At 58.7% G+C, this 23,213-nt stretch overlaps 1 protein-coding gene and 1 long non-coding RNA gene across 5 annotated transcripts in view; one reads left to right on the forward strand and one right to left on the reverse strand.

Moving 5' to 3' along the window:
• BRD3 (bromodomain containing 3) overlaps positions 1–23,213 on the reverse strand; it is a 66,133-nt gene that overhangs the window by 21,540 nt on the left and 21,380 nt on the right. The window contains exon 1 of one of the 4 annotated variants that reach the window (XM_043566938.1): positions 13,331–13,529. The exons of 1 other annotated variant lie outside the window; for it this stretch is intronic. The gene's annotated coding sequence lies outside the window, so the exon portion shown is untranslated. Of the gene's footprint in view, positions 1–341; positions 438–13,330; positions 13,530–23,213 lie in introns of those variants that run through there. 2 more of the 4 variants (XM_043566941.1, XM_043566939.1) reach the window with 2 other exon arrangements.
• LOC122475200 lies at positions 13,672–17,809 on the forward strand. Its single transcript, XR_006295113.1, has 2 exons — positions 13,672–14,280; positions 17,530–17,809. It is a non-coding gene; the product is annotated as an uncharacterized LOC122475200 (long non-coding RNA).

The following is a 23,213-nucleotide window of genomic DNA, read 5'->3' on the forward strand; positions in this document are numbered from 1 at the left end:
GGAGGTACAGCAGAGACGGGCCGGTCACCCAGGCCCCACCGCCTCTCCCAGCCCCACGGACTCCCGCGTGGTCGCAGTGAGGCCAATTCATCTTGCTCACGACAGTCGCCCTGGTCAAACCAGCCCTCCCCTGTCACCCAACCACTCTAACTACGGCTCTCAGGCTGGGGCAGGGCGGTAACAGAACACGGGCCACCTGGCCACGCAAGGGCGGGAAGGCGGCCGTCCGGGCACACGGCAGCGGTGGGAGGCGGTGGCCCCGGACACGGCCACTCCTGGCTCGCTGCCCACCAGCTGCCTGCCTACTGGGGGCGGACTCTGACTGTTCTTGGCCGTGGCACCTTTGGGGGAATGATTCACACGTAGAGACGGCTACAGCATCGACCCCGCAGAGCCGAGCCGGGCAGGCAGGACGTGTGCGGAACCACGCGCGGCGTGTGGAGCTGGGCCCCCGGGGCAGCGAGGTTCTGATGTAACCACGAGAACGGGTGCTGGTTTGTGATGGCGGGCGGGGGTATGACACGCCCGGCACCGGGCCAATCGGGAGGGCAGGGGAGGGCACCCCCCACCCTCCTCTCTCAGTAAATGAGGGGCTGCTGTGGACCTCCCTCCCCCCACCCCCACCCCAACTTTCAGGGATGCCCTCCAGGCTCACGGCTAGAATCCAAGATGATTAACTACACCCCAGAACACACAGGCCGGCCCCGACATCGGAGCCCCAACATATCCCGGGGGGCCAGCCGGCGGCCCGCTTTTACTCGCGAGTGGGCTGTTTACTTTGCGACTGGACTGTTGACCGCCTGTGGAATGACAGCACCGGGCCACATTTCTGAGCCCTGCTACACTCCAGGTTTCTGTGTGTCCCAGTCCCCGTCACAATATCCAGACGGGTCGGGGCCGGGGGGCAGTCCCCTCTGCATGAGGGGCCGGGGGGGCACCGCGGGACGGTGACCGCGATCAGCCACCCTGCCCACAACTTGCAAAAGCGGCTGGTTCAGACCTGGGGAGTTCTGTGAGCTGGTTAGCACCCTGCGGGTAGCTGGCCACCGGCCACGTGGGCGTGTTCACGCCAAAGTAACGGGCACCTGCTACAAACCACCGCGAGCGGCGCGAAGAGGGTTCAGACAGACAGCAGGGGCATCTCTGACGCACCAAGCAGACCGGTGGTGCATTCGAGGGACACCCTGGAACCACCACCACAAGGCGCCGCGCCCGGCACCCTGGGGAGCCCACAGCCCCACCCCCCCTTCCACACACTTCCGCGGTGAGCTGGTGCCTCTCCCGCTCCTCCGGGTCGCCAAGCCCGGGCAGCAGCACGGTCGGCATGGTGTCCTCGGCCCCCGCCAGCGGCTCAGCGGGGAGGGCGGCCGTGCCAGCTCGTGCTAATGGCTATGAGGATGGGTCTTGACCACCAGAAAGGTGTCGGAGGCGGGCGCAAACCTGGGTCGTGCTCACACCCCGCGGCCCCACCCCCACTCCTGGCAGGTCAGCCCAAGCTTGGCCTGAGCACCACTGCCACCTGCTGGGATCCCTGTGAACCCCCTGCCGCCAGCCATCCCCGCGCATCGCATCTGGCAGGGGGGTGGGCCCAGGCCGCCCGGGGCCGCTGTTGCTGCCGCCGCCACTCTGCCCAGGAAGCCGGGGAACAAGCAGGATGCAGTCAGGGGCTAAAGCACGATCTGGGGGTCTGGGGGGACACGGGCCAACCACCCCCGCCCCAAGCAGGACAGACGGGCACTGCTCACTGCAGGGACACGCTCAGGAGGCCACCAGGACTGAAGAAATGCCCCAAGGCCTCCCTCCCTCCCTCCTCCGACCACTGCCGCTCCAATCCTGTGGCTGAGCAGGGAGCCAGCGCCGGCCACAAACACTGGAACGCATCCCCAACCCTGCCTTCAGGGGAGTGCCCAGGGGCAGACCAGCAGCCGCCGCGACCTGGGGCCCAGACGGCGCCGCGGAAGCTCCTGCACCGAAGGTCAGCGGTCACTACGGGCCACAGGAGGCCTTCCACGGTGGCCCGAGGTGAAGCCCGCCTCCAGCTCCGCTCAGGGGCCCGGTGAGACGTGCAGGAGGGGCCCAGCACCGTCCAGCCCATGACCCCCCACGATCTGTGGGGACTGTGCACGGCGATGGGCCCTCCCCCTTCCTGCAAACACTCTACTGAACCCGGGAGGGGGCACCCCCCCCCCAGACCCCTGCAAATACCTAAGGGTGACAGCACCCAGCCCTCGGCCTCTCACGCCTCCAGGGAGCCGGTCCTCCTTCCCCGGCAGCCCAGGCACCAGCTCAACGGGGAGGAAGGAAAGGCAGCCAGAGCAGAAGAGGCTGGGGACTCCCCCCAAGCCCTTCCAGCCCAGGTGCCAGGACCCACCTCTCCAGAGGAGGCTGGACCGGCAAGGGGACAGCCAGAGAACTTGGGCCACACACCTCCAATACTTGATGCCTGGGAGGCGGCCCGTGGAGGGAGGGGGACTCAGGGAGAGGCCCCCTAGTCCTGGTCATAAAACGGCACAGGCACCTGGTGTCATCCCCTCCGGCGTGGCGGGCAGCGTCGAGTGGCCACAGCCCCGCAGGAGCACGCACACCGTCACCCCTCGAGATGGAGCCGAGGCCTGGGCGTCGGTCACCTCTGCTCAAAGCGCAGGTGGACGGCGGGTCCAGGACGAGCAGGGCCGCACTGAAAGCCTGGCCTTGCCTTTCCCCCCGGACACTTCTCCGGGCCAGGCGGTGGCCTCACAGACGCTGACGAGGACGAAGGAGAGCCACAGGCCACCGTGGGAACCCCCACCTGGAGGCGGATGATGGGCAAGGACCTGCACACCAGCCCGCGAGGACGGGGGCTCTCCCCCTCTGCTTGGGTTTCTGAACAGGTAGGTTGTGTTTAAAACCCGTTTCTTTGGGGGCGCCTGGGTGGCGCAGTCGGTTAAGTGTCCGACTTCAGCCAGGTCACGATCTTGTGATGGCTCAGAGCCTGGAGCCTGTTTCCGATTCTGTGTCTCCCTCTCTCTCTGACCCTCCCCCGTTCATGCTCTGTCTCTCTCTGTCCCAAAAATAAATAAACGTTGAAAAAAAAATTAAAAAACAAAAAACAAAAAACAAAAAACCCCGTTTCTTTTGCAAAAGGAAGAACATACAGGAATTTCTATTTCGAAAAACCGCTCGAGCACCAGCCAACCCCAGTCCTGCACTCGGTTCACGGCCAAGCGTTCGGAGCGCCCGTTTCTCCTCCGAGGCCTGGGGCCGCGGACCTGGGGTCAGGGGAAGGGCTGAGCAGCCCAGCAAGCTCCCGGGAGGGGAAACCCCAGGGCCACCTTGACCCCAAAGTACGGGGTGGCACCCAGCAGCGTGGCCAGCCCCTGGGGTCCCACCGGCCACACCCAGGCTACCCGGACCCAGCCCACCCCTCAGGGCAAAGCACAGGACAAGACCCAGAGCACGGGAGCATGGCTCCTACCACTTGGCCCGGAGGCACACGGAGCCGGCACACTCTCCATCAGCCTCCCTGGGTGGGATCAGGGCTGCGTTCTGAGACCAGGAAGCAAATGATGCTTCCAGAAAGAAATTAAAACTTGGGGTGCCTCTGTGGCTCAGTCGGTTAGGCGTCCGACTTCGGCTCAGGTCACGATCTCACAGTTCCTGAGTGTGAGCCCCACGTCGGGCTCTGTGCCGACAGCTCGGAGCCTGGAGCTGCTTCGGATCCTGTGTCTCCCTCTCTCTGACCCTCCCCCACTCACACTCACGTCTCTCTCTGTCTCTCAAAAGTAAATAAAACATTAAAACAAAACAAAACAAAAAAAACTTACACAGACCACTAGCCGACCCCCCACAGGATTCAGCCACGAACTAAAAATCTGTAATAGACAAAGCGCAAGATGACAGGGAGGTTTAACGTGCTGTGAAGGTCGGCTGCCGTGGAATCCCGCGACAACAGCTCCCAGGGTGGCCACCGGTCCCCGGAAGCCCACAGCGCCCCGAGCAGCCTCTCCCTGGGACGTGTCCAGAAGCGGGGCCGACCCCACCAGCCAGCACCCACCACCCTCAGGCCCAGCCCTCACGGCTGCCCCCCCACAACCCCGGGCGAGGCTGGTAGTGGCAGACGGCAGAGAAAACACCGAGAGGCACGCGGAGCGGTCGGCCGCGGCCACGAGCCCCTCGCCTCTGCTGGTGCCGAGACGCGCGTGTGACCTATGAGGTCAGTGACCGTGCAGGCTCACAGATGACAAGGCTGAGGCTCCCTGCCCTCGGCGTATTTCCTGAGCTGGGCATTCGAGGGACAGGACCCAGGCAGCCGAAGAAGGTGACGGTCCTGCTGTCACCACACCGACATCAAGGGCACCAGGCCAGGGGGGCCGCACAGAGGGCGGCAAGGAGCACCCGCCCGGGTCTCCACACCAGGGTTCAAAACTCGGCTCCCCTCACTGGCCGACCTCCAGCATTGCTGTCACCCTACCGAGCGCTCCCAAACCAGCCCCACGGACAGAAACACAGGCGGCATGGCTTCCCACCCACGAGGATATGGAGACCAGGGACATCCTGGCTGACTCTGGCACGTTGGGCTGGAAGAAAATTAGGTGCCCTGGTTCCCAAGTCACCCGGGGAGGGGGACTCAGCACAGCCAAGGGCCGGGGACGACAGCCGCGAGTCTCTGTACGCCCATTACAGGATGCTGTGCGGACATGCGGAGGTCACACGCGGGACAGACGTCGAAAACATGTCCGCCTAAGGTAAACACAGCCTTGCACCTCACCTCCGTGTCCCGGCGGACCGGGACCGGCCCCTCAACGTCCTCCCAACCCCACACGTTATGACCGTGAGCCACCCAGCCAGCCACGCACACAGAAGCATCCCACGTGTCAGAGGAGCAGGGAGGCTCCTGCCGCACCCACTGCTCCCCCCTGGGCCTGCCCCTCCGGGTGGGCGCCAGCCCCTCTCTGCGGGAACACCGGACACCCCAGCCCCGCCCCTCGGCCGCGCCAGGCCGGGGAGAAACAGCGGGGCGGAAGCCCGCCCTGCTGCCCTGGGGGGGGACAGAAGACAGAGAAAACTGCCGGCTTGGCTTGCTCCTGCATCTACTGCTGGGGACCTCCGGCACCTCCTCGGGGGAGTCTCCAGTGGGGGCGCCCTGGGGCCCCCAAATCGAGGGGGAAACAAAACAAAGGCAGACTGGGGCACCAGAGGGTCCAACCCCGTTGTAGCTGGGTGGATCCGCGTGACGCGGAAGGCTGCCCGTCCCTGGGGTCAACTTCTACACCCACCTGGGACTCCCAGGTCGCACGGAAGGGGACAGGCCTGTGCTGCTCCATTGCACGCTCTTGGCAGTCACGGGCGGGCGAGGGCTGCCGGGTGGTGGCCCCGGACTCTGGCGCCTGAGCCAGGCTGCTAGAAATGCCTGCTGCAAAGTGAATCGAGGGGCGTTTCCTTCAACACTCTTTGGTAATCTTTTGGATTCAGCGTTAGGACTTTGGGGGCAATAGAGGTATTGCGGCTTTAAGTTTTCTGGGGGTGACAGCGATACTGCGGCTTTAAGTTTGCTGGGGGTGACAGCGATACTGCGGCTTTAAGTTTTCTGGAGCTACTATCTTCCAGAGACAGGTGCTCAGAGTCTTATGAAGGAAACACGCCCAGAGCTTGCTTCCCGATAGTGGGGGTGGAGCCTGAAAATGAGTGGGGGTCTGGAGACAGGACAAACCAGGAGCAGCTGGGCACCCTGGGGGCTATGGACTGCACTGGAAGCTCCTACAGCACCAGAACAGGGTGAACCCCTTTTCCTTGGGTGTTCAGGACCCTGCACCCCCCCCCACCCCGCTCACAGCAGCTGTGAGATCTGGGGGACACGACGTTGCTCCCCACTCCCCCCCTCACCTGGCTAGGAAGAGGACCCCCATGCAGGTCCAAAGCGCGGGAAGTGTGGGTGCCAAAGAGACCCCAGCACCTTCAGACACGGGACATGTAGAATCTGTAAGCTGCGAAGTCTGCCCTGCCCCCGCCCCAGCCGTTCCCAGGGGACAGGGTAAGGGTCTCGTCTTCTGGGCTAAACAGGAACGAAACGCATGGCTCCAATTCACCGGCATCAGAGCCCGCGGGCCTGCCAGCTGGCTGGAAACCGTTCTTCTAGAACGTGGGCCTGAAGGTTTGTAAGCACACATGACGTGGGAGCGATTAATTTCACGTTTAAGCCTCCCCGTAGACCAGCAGCCTCCGGCTCCCCACGCACACGCTGGCAGCCGCTCTACCCCGGAAAGCTATTTATTGCACAGACGGCCCTCCCCGTCTGCACGGGCAGCCCTCCCGCTCACCGAGCGGGGACTCCTCTCCGACACGGCCCTGCAGACGGCAGGCAAGTGGCACAGCCAGGAAGCCTCCGCCAAGTGCCCACTCTGCGCTCAGCACCGCCAGGCAGGGAGGGAGCCCGGTTCCTCGGAGGGGGAGGACGGAGGCACAGGGGACCTGCCCCACTTCCCAGAGGATGCCCGCCAGGGCAGGAAGGCAGCACGTGCAAAGCGGGTGAAGGTCAAAGTGGAGACAGGCCGCCTTCGACTCTGGAGGATCTGAAACTGCCCAGAGCGGAAACTCAGATAAACCACAAAAACCCTCAAACACAAGTGAAAGCCGGAGATCCGGAGTCCCCAAAGTGGGCAGGTGGCAGGGGAGGGCAGGGGGCAGACTGGCCACCAACCCTCAGGGGCTACACACGCTCCACTCTGTGAGGGGCTCTGTGCCGGGCCTTGGGGGTGTGGGAGACGGGCCCCGGGCTGCAGGCGGCGAGGTGGGGGCTGGCCCGGAGCCAGCCGGCCGGCCCCCCCCACCGCTTCCCAAGGGTCTCGGACCCAGCCTCTGGGACCCACCTCCCTCCTCCACGGGGAACCAGGATCCCGGATAAAACACAGAAGTCCACCGGAGGCTCAATCAGCCCACGGGGACATCAGGAAAGACTTTATTCGGGGTCCCCGGACAAATGAGTAGGATCCTCGGTCCAGTCGCCACCATGGAAAACGCCCCCAAGACGGGGCAGCGGCTGCCCACAGGTGGCGCCGGAGGCAGGCAGAGTTGGACGCTCCCGGGCAGGCGGGACGGAGGCTGGCGGGGGACAGAAACGAGGGACACACGGACACTCACTTGCAGGTGGCCCTGGAGCACCTTCAGCCATGGGGGGATGAGACCGGGAGGGGGCAGGGGCCACACGGGGCATTTCCAGGCTGGCCTGGCCAGAGCAAGGAGCCTTTATTTGGGGCTGGGGGGGCGGGGGGCAGGAGCCCCAGCTTTCAAAGGGAGGGTCGAGGGACCATAGGGGAGGGGTCGGTGGAGGTCCTCGGCGGGACCCTGGCATGGGGAGCATCTGAGCGGAGACCGTGGCACGTCCTGGGAGGAGAGGAGGCACCGAGGACGCTGTCTTTGAAGGGGGAGGTCACTGGTAGGGGTCTGTCCGCAGTCTCAGCCAGAGAAGGGGACATGGGGCAGGGCTGGAGACTGCCTATGCTGCCTTGTCCTGCTCAGATCCACAGTTCCCACCAGCAACAAGGACGGCCTTCAAACACTCGGCCTCCTGAGGGAGGTGCGGGAGGGCTCTCTCTCTCTCTGTGCCCCTGGGGGCCCCCACGGCCACACTCCAGTCCCAGTGTCCTCGCAGTCCACCTGGCACAGCACCCGTGGGAGGCTGTGTGAGCTCCGTCTTCCAGGGGGGACGGAGGCTCGGGGCTGAAGGGGCACGAGGTCACCCGGCCAGGAGGAGGCAGATTCCCCGCCCAGCAGACGGGAGCGGAGTGCCACCCCAGAGCCGGACAACCTGTGCCCCCAGGCGGCACACGCTGACAGGCGGCCGCCCTGGGGCTGGCCATCCAGGTCTCAGGAAACGGGATCCGTGAGGCCAGGGTCGGCTCCCGTGACAGACAGAGCCAACTGCCTCTTCCTGTGGGGCCAGGGGAGGGGACCCCAGGGGAGGGGAGCAGACCGGGAGGCTGGGCCTGTCACAACCCGCTCAGGCAGGGAGCGCGCCCTGGGACTAGGTCACGCCTGCTCTCCCGAAGCACAGGACCCGACCCCGGCTGGCCCAAGCCCATCCAACGTAGAGCCACTCCACTGGGTCTGTAGGACGCTCCCAAGGCCCCGTGCCTGGCCCGCAGACCAACCCGCACTGCGGCCCCGACCTTCCTGACACGCCCGCCCCCCCCCCCCCCACCTTGTCCTCTGGGCTCCGTACCCACAGCACCTGGGGGCCCGGGGCCTGGGCCCCTGGCCCACCTGATGTTTCTTCAGCCCCGCTGTTTGCTAAGGTCTTACACTTCTCCCCACCCCGCCGGCCCTCCTTGGGGAAGCCCGCCTCCGAAGGGCTGCTTTCTTGGCCAAACATCGGCCTCGACACGGACCTGAGACCCCACTGCCAAGTGGGGCTCACGGCTCACCAGTCGCACCCCGTCGCCACTGCGAGGCTCTGTCTCCGTACATCTCCATATGTCTTTTGACCTCCCCCCACCATACTAAGAGTGCCTCAACAGGTGTGAAGGCCCAGAGACTGACTGACTGACTGACTGACTGACTGACTCACTCACTCACACACACACACACACACACACACACACACGCTCGGATACGCTGAGCCCTGGCCCAGGCACCTGACGGGCCAGAATCTGGTGTCAGCGGTGGGGGAGCCCAGCAACACCCATATGCATCCCCGCAGGGCACCCCCCAAGGCCAGGCCACAGGCCGCACTGAATGACACCTTCCATGGGGCTGGGAAGGGGCAAGTGACCCACGGCTCAAAGGGAAATGTCTTCAGGGGACAGAGGCCATGAGGACAGAGTGACTGGCACCCACACTCGTCCAGGGGAGGGAAGGACCATCCGCTCGGGACAGCTGGTCTCCCTGAGGACGCTGGAGGCCGAGTGGCCCCGCACACATACGGAGGCGGGGGCCCGGCCCCATGAGCACCAGGGTTCGGCGCCCTGGCCACTCCTTCGACCTGCCGACTTTCCACCGCGAGGCTGTGGTGCGCCTGCCCGGTGTGGGGTGCAGCCTACGGGCCCCGGCGTGTTCCATCCCGGGAAGGGAGACGGGAGCGCCCAGTCGCCTGACGGGAACCAGACCACGTCACAGGCGGGCACCGCTTCAACCGCTGCCGTGCCGGGCTGCCAGGAGCTTCGAGGACCCTCCAAGGGAGCCCGGAGAGCTGACCGCCACGCCTGACGGGGTCCCGACCCCACCTCGCCCCACGCCAGGTTAGGCTGCCGCCCGCCACGGCCTGGCCTCCGCTCCCCAAACAAGGCCGCTCAGCGACACGCGGCGTGAGGAGCAGGGACCTCCTGAGCACCTGGCCACCCTCGGCATCTAGTGGATGTTACCACGGCCCACACACGCTAGGAGTACCGCCGCCCTAGCGGTCCCGGGAACAGTACCCACAGTGGTGACGTCACTACAGCCCTGTGCTCCCTGGGAACCCGCCCGCGGTGGTGGAGTTAACCGCAGCCCAAGTGCCTGCGTGTACCCCAAGCTCTATTCCCCGGCGCTCCTCGGCCTCTCTGACAGGCCCGTGGGGGCTTTCTGTCATCACAGGGGACAGTCACCAGGTCACCTGTGTCTCTAAGCCCAGACCCACACCCGGCCCGGCCGGAACAGCCCGGAGGCAGTGAGGACGGAGTCCAGAGGGCGCGGACCTTACCCGGGAGCCGACGGCCAGCCTAGCCGGAGCTCTCAACCGCGAGTGCCCATCGACGCCAGGGCTGGTGCTGGAAGCAGCCGGCCATCAGCTGAGGGGATCACCCCCTTCCTTCGGGAGGCCCGTGCCCCTCTCTGCCCCTTACACACGCGCTGCACCCCCGTGACACCCTCCGGTCACTGCCCCTGTACGGGAAAGGCGTCCCCTTGGCTTAGTCACATGGCTCCTTTTCCTTCCAGTAACACATTACCAGCGTCCGGCCACACGCACCTGCAAACGTGTTCCTGTCTGCGGGCAGCGGCCACCGTGACAGCAGCCAGCGGTTGAAGGCATCCCCACCTCCACGTCCTGGGGCACTTGGTGCCCAGGACCCCAACGGGGCCCCCACCGCAGCCACCAGCACGTCCTGATCACGGTCCCACACCAGCCACCGAGCCCGACTTCAACCGCACGCAGAGGAAATAAATGAGCGAGGAACACCCGGACTGTCACTGCGCCCCAGGTGGCCCTTCTTGAGGGGCTGGAACAGTACTTCCAAGCACCTCACTCACTTCTGACGAGGCCGCCCAGTACTTCTGGGACCTGCGGCGGGGAGGAGGGGGCTTCCTTCAAAACACATCTTTCAGCTGGCTCTCGCTGCAGGTTGTAAAGGGCCTAGGAAGGAGATCAGTTGAGAGCAGACTCTGTCCTAGAACAGTTAAAAGCTGGCAGAAGAAATCAACACTCCCCGGTAGCACCGAACAGCGGAGCCGAAAGCCCCGGCCACACACACACACACACACACACGCAGGTCCCCGCCATCTCCACCGCAAACGTGCATCCAGGAGCCAGACTTCAAATGCAAACCACCACCGTGTGAATGATCCCCAAACATGACACTCTGCCTTTAAGCGCCCCCCCCCCCCACGATTCTCGGATGGCAGGAGCACAGGTACCCGGAGCGGGGGTGTGAGCACCAAAGGGCCTCGTGGACACAGCGGGCACCACCTGGGCACCTAGATGGTGACCGGTGCGCCCGGCCCAAGCACACCAGGCGGCCCAGCACTGCGGGGACACCTGTTGGTCTCTTCCGCTCAAACAAAAGGACAAAGCCTCAGGCGGGAGGGGAGGCGCGCTCCCAAGAAGACACGAGTCCCTGGGGCACCCTGAGTTCCCAGAGGCACGAGTGCGACAAGCAGGGTGCCACTTTCTGCCATGGCCCACTAAAACTTCCTTGCAAAACAAAGACTTGCCTCAACTGGCGCCCGACCCGCTGAGGCCAGGTATCCGGGGCTTGCCTTTGGGGTGCCCCTGGTTACAGTTCAAAGATCAGTTGGGGGGGGGAGGGGGGAAGAAGGACCAGAACCACTCTGCTCGGGGCGGGGGGAGGGGGAGAACAGTGCTCCCCCAGGGAAGCTCCGCCACCTAGAACCAGGAAGTGGCCGTGCACCTCACCGCTTGCCGGGCACCCGGCTCTGGCGGCTGGCAAGTTGCCAGCCTGCAGGAGGCGGGCACAGGAAGGAGCCGCCGGCTGCAGCAGGGAGCTGGGCTGGGCGGTGCGCTGGAGGGCCCCCCCCCCCTCCACTTTCACTTTCTGCCCAGGACCGCCTGAGAGTCAAAGGCGGGAGCCCAATGTTTACAAATCCCGTCCTTTATTCGAAGCGCACTTCCAAAGCACACGCGCAAGCTGCTGCTGAAGGAGATCAATTACTCTACTTCCTAAAAACAAAATGAAGATCAAAACGGTGCCCAACGTCCACCCCAAGAAAGCGTCTTAAATCCCTCTTCCCTGGACGTCCCCGTGGCAGGGCTGGGACAGGATCTAGGCCCCGGAGGAGCTGCTTGGAGGTAGCTTCCAGATGCCCAGAGGCTGAGGCAGGCCCCCCCAGGTCACCAGAAAGGTCAGAGAGAAATGCCCCTCCGCTGCCCACGTCACCTCCTGTCCCTCCCCGCTGTGTGCCCTATCTTTCCTTATCTGTAACCACCAGCACACGTCAAGGCCTCAAGACAGAAAAGGGCAAACACAGAGCTTTATTTGCAAATGAGAGGCCACTTTAGGGCTGCTGCGAAGGGCCCCTGGGCAGGAGAAGAGGTCCTTACCTCCTGAGAACTGACCCCCTGCACAGATTCAGACATTTCTTTGACCCCTTTGCAGCCAAAGCTACTCCCCTGTCCCCTGCCGCCACCGAAATGCCAGGCCAGGCAACTTTGCATAGACTTCAGGATCTCCCAGGGCCACGCCACAGACCCAAGAAAACAATCCCCATCTTAAAGAAAAGAGTAAGGGGCATAGCTAACAAAACTCCCTTCTTCGTCCTCGGTGGGGCGGGGGAGCACGAGGAGCGGCCGGAGGGATTGTTCCCCTCATCTTCCTCCTGCCCGTTAGTTTGCCCACGGATGCACAATACCCGCCCCACACCCACCACGATAACTTTGCAGTCAATAACCAAGTTGGCAGACGGGGGAGGGACGCCAGTTCTGCACGTCTGGGCAGAAAGCTTTCAGACAAAATGAAGGGTCGCGGGACACTGGGGGAATGGGCTCAACAGAGAATTCACAGGAGGAACCCGCCCCAAGCGGGCCACCTAGCGGACCCCATTCTGCGTCCCCACTTCCAGCTTTCCAAAACCGTTCCTGGGCCCCCCGAGAGAAAGGAGGCCGCACAAGGCTCCACGCTAGCCCTGCCCCCATATGAGCAACCGGTGGAGGGAGAGAGAGAGGGGGAGAGAAAGAAAGAGAGAGAGAGAGAGAGAGAGAGAGAGAGAGAGAGAGCGCTCCCCGGGGCCCCCAGCTTTATTCACGGAGGAGCCCACTAGGGCCACGGGGACGTTCGAGGTCTGCGTGGCGGGCATTCCTCCCCGATGGGCTTGTGCCATGGTCAGGCCGGTGCCCACCCCGAGTGGGAAAGGAGAGAAGCACCCCGCTCCTCCCGCTCCAGGTCGACCTCGCCCGGATTAAGCGCTTTTCAGGCTCATTTCAAAACGGGAACTGGGTCTCCTCCTGGCCTGGCCTGGCCACAACGACCCAGCAACTCAAAGGGGCTCAAAGTCAGCGCGGGGCCCCTAACTCTGGGAGCAAGCTGCTCCGCGCCACTCCGAGGCGGGCCCGGCCTGGTCTCGCCCCCCGCCCCGGGGGCGGCGGCGGCGGCGGCGGCGGCGGCGCCGGGCCCCCAGCGCGAGCCCCGAGGGGCCGCAGCCAGGGCGGGCGGGCGCCGGGAAAGTGGCGCCGGCGCGCACGGCGGGCCGGGGACGCCGCCGCGCACCTTCCCCTCCGCGTCCTCCCTCGTTCCCCCCTCCGAAAGATGGCGGGCAGAGGAAAGGGGGAAAAAAAAAATCCCTTCCGCGAGGGAGGGCGCGGGAGGCCGGGTTGGCGCGGGGCGCGCGGGCCGTGCCAACTCCGGGCTGCGCGCCCCAGCTGCGGTGACGCCCCCAGCCCGGGGCGCGGGCGGCCGGGAGGGCGCGGGCGAGGGCGGAGGGGAGGGAGCCCGCGCCGCCGCCGCCGCCGCCGCGACCCCGGGCGGCCGCCGCGCTTTGTTGCATCGTGGCCGCGCACAAAGGCGGCGGCGGCCGGGGCGCCCGGCTCCCGGGACGCGCCGGCGGCCCGCGCGGGGCGCACGGGGCCGCGCTCCCCGGCCCGCCCGGCCCGCCGCCGCCCGCGCCGCCCGCCGCCCCGCGCGCGCAAGGAAGCAAGAGAAAGGCGTACTTGGCCTCGGCGGCTCCAGCGGCCGTCCCTCCCGGCCCGCGCGGCCGGCTCCTCTTTGGCTCGCCGGCCCCGGCAGCATAATAGACGCGCCGGAGCCGAGCAGGGCTCATGCGCTGCGCCGCGGCGCCTGGCGGGAGTCGTAGTCCGCGGCCGGGCCCGCGCTGGGGCCGCCCAGGGGAGGCCGCGGCGCGCGGACTACATGTCCCGGCCCCGCCGGCGCCGCGCCCCGCCCCGCGCGCCCCCGCCCGCTGCCCGCCCCGCCGACCCGGCCGCGAGCGGGCCCGGCCCGGGGGGCGCGCGGGGCGGGGCGGGGCGGGGACCCCCGGCGGCCGCCCCTAGCCCGGGCCCGCGTGGCCAGCCCTGCGTCCCCGCCGCCCGCCCCGCCGCGTCGGGGGACTCGGGCCCACGGGCGAATTTCCTGGTGCCCGCGGGAGGCGTGGAAAAGGCAGGAGCGCGGCCGGCGGCGGCCCTCCCGCCGCCACTCCCTCCCGGGGACCCCGGAGCCCGGGGGTGGGGGGCCGCCCTCGAACCCCAGACGCGCACCGTTGGGGCGGCGCGCACCTGCCCAGCCCCGTGTTTGTAAACAAACCGCGCGCCTAATTAGCCCGGCGGGGGCGCGCGCGAAGGGCGGGGGCGGGGCTTCGGCGCGCGCGCGCGCAGGGGCGGCCCCGCCCGGGGAGGAGCCGCCCTCGGCCGCGCCCCCTCCGTCTACCCTTCTCCGCCTGGGCCGGCCGCCCAGCTCGCGTCCCCCTGGCGCGGGGGTCGTGAGCCCAATGCCGCTGGCGTGCGAGAAGGCGCCGAACCGCCGGAGCTGGCAGGGAGCAGGGGGTGTTCACGGCTCTGCCCAAAGCCCTGGTCGGTCCGCCAGCCTCAGTTTCCCCATCTGCGCCGGGAGGAGCAGGAATGAGCTAAAGGTCCCCATCCTGAGATTCCAGGAGTGGGCCACAAAGGTAACAGCAGAGACCCTTGGCTCTTCTGTGTTTTCAAAAGCTCAGCTCATGGACACGTTTCGGGTCTTGTTTTGGGTGGCCATTCCTCAGGTGTATACACGAGAACAGTTTTATCCAGCTGTAATATCAGGTGGACACACCTTGCGTACGTGAGACCCCCATAAAAATGTCTAGGGACAGGTTTTCCTCTGTGTTGGCTGAACCTGCCAATTGCAAGGTCAAGTTTGCTTGTGTGGGCTGGACCCATCCCAAGCCTGTGGGGTCGCTGGGTTTACTTCAGGGTGCTCAGGTGTTCTCCCGCGGAAATGCACGCATCTTACTAATGTTAGAGTGAGTGCGGTCTCCCCTGAGCCCATTTAGCCATCCTGTGGTTCCAGAATGTCCCACCTGTCCTACAGGTGAGGAAACTGAGACTCTGAGAGGTGGAGCGACTTGCCCTGGGTCACAGAGCTAACACGTGGGAGAGCTGAGATGCCAGAGCCTGGCGGCCTGGGAAACAGTTCGCAGGACAGGCCAACACCTTCCCAGACCATCCACGCTGCCCCTTCCCTGGGAGCCCAGGACCCCTTACACACCCCAGGCAAGACTCCAGAGCAAGGCGCCCGTGGGGAAAACCTTGCCTTTCTAGTTTCCAAGAAGGCCAAGGAGTGGATGATGAGAATCTGCAGGTTGACACCTTAGACCTGTGGTCCTGATAGCACCCCTCCAGAAGCCCGGGTTTACAGACTCCTGTGTTAGTCATCTCCAAGGCTGCGTTCCTTTCCTGTCGTCTGGGTCTCCTCCTCTAGGACGTCCTGGGCACGCGCCATCGGGATGATCCCACCTCACTCCTCCTCGGGCCAAACCAAAGATCCTCTCCACCTGGTCTTGGCCTTGCAGAGCCTGGTTGTAGTCCACAGAGGCTGCCCCTGACCAGCCAGGCTGTCAAGGCTGCTGACCGAATGTCCAGGACCCTGAGGACCCTCCTTGGGTAGCCTGCTGATCCAAAGAGTACCCGTGCCAGGAATATAGCAGGAACCTGGGCTCTCCCTGGGGACCTGGCTTTGATGGAAGGATGCAGGTCCCCACCTTTCCCTTCCTCGTGCTCACTTGTGCTGCCCAGGTGGCTCGGTGGGGTAACCTTCCGTGAGGCTGGAAGTCTCTAGGAGCAGAATCTGTAAGAGGAATGTGACAGAGGCTGGCATTTGGGCATCCCAGCCCCTGGCTAACTACCTGTCAGGCCTGGTGCCGTGGCCCCTCCCTGGGGCCTCTTGAGAGGCAGGGCTGCCTTGGGAAGAAACCCACGGCGGCCCCAGTGACCGTCCCCTAATCAGCCCAGGCTCTTGGAGTTTCAACACCACTGAGGTTGGGCCTCTGGGGATTGCTGAGTGCCCGGAATGGAGTCACTTAATCTCCCCAACCCTGGTTTCCTCATCTGTCAAAGGACTACAGAAATAGGGCCTGAGCTCTGCTGTGGGAGGGAAAAGGGTGTGTGCAAAAGGCCGGGCCTGCGGCCCCAACTTTGTCGGGGCTCCCCTCTCCACCTCCGTCTCTTACTTGCATGGCCCATTTATCGGCTGTCCCCGCTCCAGTGTGGCAGCTCTGTGACAGCAGGGCTCTGTCCCCAGGGCCTATGGGGGGTCTGGCATGAAGGAATGACTTGTTTTCTCCTGCTCCTGTCCCACCCTGCAGCCTGCATCTGGAAACCTCAGGACAGCCAGACCTCCTCCAGCTAAGGCCGCTGCCCCGTTCACCCCCACACAGAACCCTGTGGGAAGCCTTAAGGCCATGGCCTTAAAGCTTGTCCCCAGCCTTAAACCCACATTCAGGCCAGGACGGGGCCCAGGGCCTCAACTGCCTCCTCCGCTTTTACGCGGTCTTTGCCCATCATGACCCTGGAGGCATCGAGCAGTTTGTATTACTGCATTACAGTTTCTACACAAGTCTCTCAAAAGTTTAGTTATTGTGGGGCGCCCGGATGGCGCGCTCCAGTTGAGCATCCGACTCTTGATTTCAGCTCAGGTCATGATCTCACGGTCCGTGGGTTCGAGCCCCGCATCAGGCTCTGCACTGACAGCCGGATCCTGCTTGGGATTCTCTCTCTCCCTCTCTTTCTACCTGTCCCCCGCTCGTGAGGGCGCACTTGCTTGCTCTTATGAATGAATAAATAAATAAATAAATAAATAGTTATTGTGAGTCCTCCCCAGCTTCCCAGGAGACTCATCAGCCCTCAGAACAACTTAAGGAAAAAAAAAAAAAAAGGAGGGGGGCACCTGGGTGGTTGATCTCAGCTCCTGTCATGATGTCTCAGCTCGTGAGTTTGAGTCCCGTGTCGGGGTCTGCACTGACAGCACGGAGCCGGCTTGGGATTCATTCCGTCTCCCTCTCTCCCTCGGCCCCCCCCCCAAATAAATACATAAACATTAAAAAAAAAAAAGTTTCTGAGCCCCACATGGGGCGCCTGGGTGGCTCGGTCGGTTAAGCGTCCGACTTCGGCTCAGGTCATGATCTCACCGTTCCTGGGCTCGAGCCCCGCGTCAGGCTCCGTGCGGACAGCTCGGAGCCTGGAACCTGCTTCGGATTCTGTGTCTCCCTCTCTCTGCCCCTCCCCTGCTTGCGCTCTGCCTCTCTCTGTCTCTCAACAATCAATAAACGTTAAAAAAAAAACTTTTTTTTTTTTTAAAGAAAGGACTATCTGTCTCTACAAAGGCTGGGTTGCAGAGAGCTTTGGGGGTGAAGGGCAGACTGTTCTGACCGCACAGTCATTTAATGAGCACCTACTGTGTGCCAGCACACGGTGTCAGCAGCTTTACATACATAATTTCACCGAATCCGCAGACAATTCTATGAAGGTAGGGGTTACTGTGCCCACTTTGCAGATGAAAATGGAGGCACAGCGAGGTTAAATTGCTAACTAGCCTGAGCCGGGTGAGGGTTCACGTTTCACCCGCAAGGCGCCTTCTAGGACCCTGCTGCGTTTTGGTAGGGGAGGCGAGGGGCACGTTTGAGGAACCAGAGGCTCCTGTTCTTAACTGGTGGTTCTCTTAGAAAAGCGTGAGGAGCCTCAGTCAGGGGATGAGGGTGCCTGACGGTGCTCGGTGCTGTGGGGAAAGATCAAGCCGGGAAGGAAGCCAGGGAAGCTGGGCTCGGGTGGTCGTGGCAGCTTAAGCGTGGGAGGGAACCAGGATTGTGAGTGCTCCTTGACAATCATTGCTTTCTTCCATGGCAAACAGGTATTGCTATGAACCAAAACCTACGTTTTGTTTGCAGAAACAATCATGGTAACAGAACGGAGGCGGGCTGGCCCGGGAAGTGCTGCGGTTTCTGGTCTCCTGGAATCCTCGCTCAAAGCGGAGGTGCCCCTGGCATTACAAGGCCGTGGTGACAACCCCTCTTGGCTTTGCCACCTGCAGGAAAGCTATCTGTGTTGACGTCCTGTGACATCATGGCCCTGTCTGTATTCCCTCCTCCTATCCCCCGCCTCTGAGGAGGAACCCCGAGATGACGAGATAAGTATGTTCAGAATGATTGAAAACGTTAAATAAGTAATTAAAAAATTTTTTGAAATTTTGAAAAAAAAAATCTTAGAAGTTCTAGAAATCAAAAATACAGGCTAAAAAATAAAAAACAAAAACAAAAACAAAAATACAGGCTACGTGGAAATTTAAACCTCAGAGGAAGGGATACAGAGTGGCTTAGACACTGTTGAAGAGAGAATTAGAGGAACAAAGAGGTGGGAAATATGAAAATTGGAACATTCATTTAAAAAACAGGAAAGGGGTGTTATGCCATCGTTCTAATAGGAACTCCAGATAGACAGAGTTAAGAATTAAAGGGGAGAAGAAATATTTGTACAGATAATAGATGAAACTTGAACAAAATAGATGGAGGAAATGAATCCTTCAAGCACAAGCAGGATAAACCAGTCAGCGCGCCCCTAAACGTATCACAGAGGAACAAAAGCCATCAGAGAAAACAAGATCTGACTGGCAATCGGCTGAGATAAAGTCAGCAAAAATGGCAGAGCAGAGGACTCCAAGGGCCCATAACTCTGCAGAAACAGCAAATAAACCGGCAAAACCTGTCAGAATATACTTTATCTGAACTCTGGAAACTAGTCAAAGGTTTACATAAACTGAAAAAAACAATCAAGGAAGAGGCAGTTTAATCTCAGCATTGCATGAAATTTCGATTGAATAACTAGCTCACCACTGCGCTAATCAAGCAGACACTTCACTGGCCACACACACAATGCAGAATACTGGATTTACAAAGTTAGTTCAGAAAAATCAAGCAACAGCAGCCATCAGCAGCAAACCCTAGGGAGGGAGGAGAATCTGACTTCCAGAGCTGCCATGTTATAATATTCAAAATGTCCAATTGCCAACAACAACAACAACAACAACAACAAAATGTGAGGCATGCAAACAAGCAAGAAAGTGTAGCCAGTATACTGGGAAAGAGATTAATAGAAACGGTCCCTCGGGAAGCCCAAAGGTTAGATTTCCTGGATAAAGACTTTAAATCAACTCTGTTAATACGCTCAAGGGCTATGGGAAACCAGGCACACAGAATTAAGGGGACCATACGCACAATATCTCACCAAATAGAGAACAGCAATAAAACAGAAATAATGAAAGGGAACCAAATAGAAATTCTGGGTTTGAAAAGAGCAATAGCTGAAACAGAAAATTCACTAGAAGCGCTCCATAACAAATTTGAGCAAGCAGAAGAAACAAAGAACTTAATGATACGTTGATTGAGATGATCAAAACTGAGAAAAGAGAGAAAAATGAACAGAGCCTAAGAGACCGGCAGAATGCTATCAAGCATACTAATGTATGTACAATGGGAAAATTACAGAAACATTGGGGAAGAAAGAATATTTTATGAAATAACAGCCAAAAATTTCCCAAATTTGATGAAAGACAAAAGTTTGCATAGCCAAGAAGCTCAAAAAAGTTAACCAAGGTGGGATAAACTCAAAGAGATCTGTACATTATAATCAAAACGTTGAAAGACGAAGAGAATCTTGGAAGCAGAAAGAAGTCACTCATCATGTACAAGGGGGCTTCAGTATGATCAAGAGCTTATCTGTCATCAGGAACCATGGAGGTGGGGCGCCTGCGTAGCTCAGTTGGTAAAGCATCCGATTCTTGGTTTCAACTCAGGTCATGATCTTATGGTTCGGGAGTTCAAACCCCATGTTGGGCTCTGTGCTGATAGTGCGCAGCCTGCTTGGGATAGTCTCTCTTCTCTCTCTGTCTTTCCCTTGCTCATGCTCTCTCTGTCTCTCAAAATGAATGAATAAAACACACACACACACACACATGGAGTCCAGAAAGCAGCATGATGACATATGCAAAGTGCTAAAAGAGAAAAAAATCCTGTCAACCAAGATTCCATATCCAGCAAAACTATCTCGTAAAAAAGAAAGAGACATCAAGACATTCTCAGATAAACAAAAACTGAGAGTTTGTTGCTAGAAACCTGCCCTTTGAGGAATGAATGGACAGGAGAGAGTAGCTTGAATCCACATGAAGAAATAAAGAACAGTAAAGGGAACTACTTCGGTAAATACAAAAGTCAGATTAATATATTTTTGGTTAGTAACACCTCTTTTTCTACCTATGCCATTTAAAAGACAACTACACAATAACTATAAATCTATCTCAGTGGATCATGTATAGAGATATAATTTGTAACAATGACAACATGAGGGAGGGATGGCCTGATACAGAAGCATCATTTTTGTATACTAGTGAAACCAATACAAAATAGTTTATTATAAATTAATATGTTAATTATAATCTCCGGGGCAACCAATAAGAAAATAACTAAAAAATATTTAGTAAAAGAGAAGAAAATGGTGCAGTAGCAAATATCTAATACAAAAGAAGATACTGGTGGAAGAATTGGGGCACAAAAGGATATAAGACATATCAAAACTGAATGGCAAAACAGCAGAAGTGCTTCTGTACAGGTAGTTACATTAAATGTAAATGGATTAAATTATCCAATTCAAAGGCAGCAACTGACAGGATGGATGAAAGGGGGAAAAACATAATCCAGCCATATGCTGTCTGCAAGAGACTAGAACCAAAGAAACAAATAAGTTAAGAGTAAAAGAATAGGAAAACATACTCCATTTAAACAGTGACCAGGGACGCCTGGGTAGCTCAGTCAGTTAAGCATCCAATTTCAGCTCAGGTCATGATCTCACAGTTCAAGTGTTCCTGTGTCGGCTTTGTGCTGACAGCTCAGATTCTGTTTCTCCCTCTCTCTCTCTGCCCCTCCCCCACTCATGCTCACTCACTCACTCTCTCTCTCAAAAATAAAATAAGAACATTTAAAAAATAATAAACAGTGACCAAAAGAGAGCTGGAGCGGCTATATTAATATCGGACAAACTAGACTCTGAGCCCAAAATTGTTACAAGAGACAAAGAAACACGTTATATAATGATAAAGGGTTGAACATAACAAGAACATATAACGATAATAAACATGTATGCCCATACAAACAGAGCCCCCAACAAGGGGCAATATGAAACAAAAGCTAACAGAATCAAAGGGAGAAATAACGGCTCAATGAGAATAGTTGGAGGCTTCAACACCTCCATTCCAATAATGAATGGAACAAGTAGACAAGATCAGCAGGGCAACAGAGGATGTGAATGATACTAGAGTCAACCAGACCTAACACTTATGTAGATCGCTCTGCCCAACAGCAGCAGAACACACATGCTTCTCAAGGGCCCAGGGAACATCCTCCGGGACAGACCACATGTTAAGCCACAAAACAAGTCTCAAAAACTTATTAAAAAGATTGAAACGAGGGGCACCTGAGTGGTTCAGTTGGTTGAGCATCGGACTTCAGCTCAGGACATGATCTCACAGTATGTGGGTTCGAACCCCGCATCAGGCTCTGTGCTGACAGCGTGGAGGACATGATCTCACAGTATGTGGGTTCGAACCCCGCATCAGGCTCTGTGCTGACAGCGTGGAGGACATGATCTCACAGTATGTGGGTTCGAGCCCCACATCAGGCTCTGTGCTGACAGCGTGGAGCCTGCTTGGGATTCTGTCTCTCCCTCTCTCTCTCTGTCCCTCCTCTGCTCTCTCTTTCTCTCTTTCAAAGTTGAATAAACATTTACAAATTTATAAATAATAAATTTTTTTAATATATTTTTTTAAATTTTTTTTTAACGTTTTTATTTATTTTTGGGACAGAGAGAGACAGAGCATGAACGGGGGAGGGGCAGAGAGAGAGGGAGACACAGAATCGGAAAACAGGCTCCAGGCTCCGAGCCATCAGCCCAGAGCCCGACGCGGGGCTTGAACTCACGGACCGCGAGATCGTGACCTGGCTGAAGTCGGACGCTCAACCGACTGCGCCACCCAGGCGCCCCAAATTTTTTTTTAATATTAAAATGATACAAAATATCTCCTCTGACCACAACCAAAGGAAGCGAGAAATCACTAACAGAAAGAAAATTTGAGAATTCATGAACATGTGGAAATCAGACAACACACTCTGAAACAACCAATGGGTCAAAGAAGATCACAAGGGAGATTAGAAAATACTAAGCAAACACGGGGCGCCTGGGTGGCTCAGTCGGTTGAGCGTCCGACTTCAGCCAGGTCACGATCTCGCGGTCCGGGAGTTCGAGCCCCGCGTCAGGCTCTGGGCTGATGGCTCAGAGCCTGGAGCCTGTTTCTGATTCTGTGTCTCCCTCTCTCTCTGCCCCTCCCCCGTTCATGCTCTGTCTCTCTCTGTCCTATAAATAAATAAACGTTAAAAAAAAATTAAAAAAAAAAAAAGAAAATACTAAGCAAACAAACAAAAAAAATCCAAACATTCCAAAACTTACGGGGTTTGGCAGAAGCAGCACCCGGAGAGAAATTCATAGCTATATGTGCCTATATTAAAAAAGAGAAAACATCTCAGATCAATCACCTGAACTCCCACCAAAAGGAACTAAAAAAGGAGCAAACTAAACTCAAAGCTAGCAGAAGGAAGGAAGCAATACAAATTAGAGAGGATATGAATAAAATAAACAATAGAAAAGCAAGAGAGAGGACTAACTAAATTAAAAGATTGAAAGATTTTTTTGTTTGTTTTTTTAATCAACAGGGACACCTGGGTAGCTCAGTCAGTTAAGTGTCCAACTCTTGATCTCAGCTCAGGTCTTGATCTAAGGGTCGTGAGTTCAAGCCCTGGATTAGGCTTCACACTGGGTATAGAGCCTACTTTGAAAAAAATCAACAAAACAGAGGGCGCCTGGGTGGCTCAGTCAGTTAAGCATCTGACTTCAGCTCAGGTCATGATCCCACAGTTCATGAGTTTGAGCCCCACATCAGGCTTTGTGCTGATAGCTCAGAGCGTCGATGGAACCTGCTTCAGTTTCTGTGTCTCCCTCTGTCTCTGCCCCTCCCCTGCTCTCTCTCTCTCTCTCAAAATAAATAAAAAAGAAGCAGGAATCAGAATGGGGGGTTAACTTTCTTATGTGAAGATACTTGGGCTTACTTTTCTTCCTTTTTAGGGTTTGCCAACAAATTTAATAACCTAGATGAGATGGATGAACCCCTAGGAATGTGCACACTGGCCAAACTGTCTTGAGAAGAAACACAAAATCTTGGGGCGCCTGAGGGGCTCAGTCGGTTAGGCATCCGACTTCGGCTCAGGTCATGGTCTCACAGTTCATGAGTTTGAGACCCCCGTTGGGCTCTGTGCTGACAGCTCGGAGCCTGGAGCCTGCTTCGGGTTCTGTGTCTCCCTCTCTCTGCCCCTCCCCCACTCACACTCTGTCTCTCTCTCAAAAAAAAATAAATAATAAAACATTTTTAAAAATTAAAAAAAGAGAGAAGAAACACAAAATCTCAAAAAACCTACAATAAGTAAAAGAGGTTGGATAGGTAATCAAAAACCTCCAACAGAGGAAAGCCCAGGAC

The sequence above is a fragment of the Prionailurus bengalensis genome, chromosome D4 (genome assembly GCF_016509475.1).
Source record: "Prionailurus bengalensis isolate Pbe53 chromosome D4, Fcat_Pben_1.1_paternal_pri, whole genome shotgun sequence".
In the NCBI taxonomy this organism is placed as follows: Eukaryota; Metazoa; Chordata; class Mammalia; order Carnivora; family Felidae; genus Prionailurus; species Prionailurus bengalensis.